General features: G+C 41.3%; 1 pseudogene; it reads right to left on the reverse strand.

The window, feature by feature from the left end:
- Window positions 1–232: 232 nt before the first annotated feature.
- Window positions 233–521, reverse strand: LOC109698484 (alpha-ketoglutarate dehydrogenase component 4 pseudogene; annotated as a pseudogene).
- Window positions 522–729: the final 208 nt, after the last annotated feature.

Below are 729 nucleotides of genomic sequence, written 5' to 3' on the forward strand. Positions count from 1 at the left end.
TAAAATGTGTACTTTAATAAGAATGAAGTATGTAAACAATTAGGTAAGCTCATGGAGGAGCTAAGATAAATAAATTAGGAGACACGAATATCCCATTTAAATTTTCTATTTCATTTTCTCTTTTGCAGAATACTTTTTAAGGTTGGTTAATGTATAACTTCATTTGCCATTTTGGAAGTCCTTTATTGTAAAGGTAATTCTTTTGTCTGATGACAAACAGCAGCCCTGATGGTCACTCTGGACCTCCATGGTGGAGAGATCCCATCTCTTCTCGAGATACAAGTTTCCTTCTGCATTTCTGAGCTAATGTCTCTGCGGTGTCTGGTGGGCACTGGTGCATCGGCTAATCTGGTGATTTGCTTCCCTAGAATGCGGTGCAATTATAGAAGACTGAGGCAGGAGGTGGCTAATCTTGAAGCTTCTGATGTACTGGGTTTAGGACTGTCTCTTCTGTCAGGGAACCTTATGAATGGAGGACGTGGCTTAACCACCCTGCTGGCAGGCACCATCTTACTGCCCATCACCCATTTTAACCATGTTCAATACAGTGACATCAAATACATTCACTCAGATCTGCAGCCATCCCTATTGGAAATGGGGAGCTCCAAGCATTTTTATCATCCTGAGCTGAAACTATGTATATAATATGCAATACAACCCCACTGCCCCTTGCCACAGCCCCTATGTTATATTTTGGATTTTAAATGTCCCTGCAAGGCTTATGTGCTT

Source organism: Castor canadensis, chromosome 3, assembly GCF_047511655.1.
Source record: "Castor canadensis chromosome 3, mCasCan1.hap1v2, whole genome shotgun sequence".
Classification (NCBI taxonomy): Eukaryota; Metazoa; Chordata; class Mammalia; order Rodentia; family Castoridae; genus Castor; species Castor canadensis.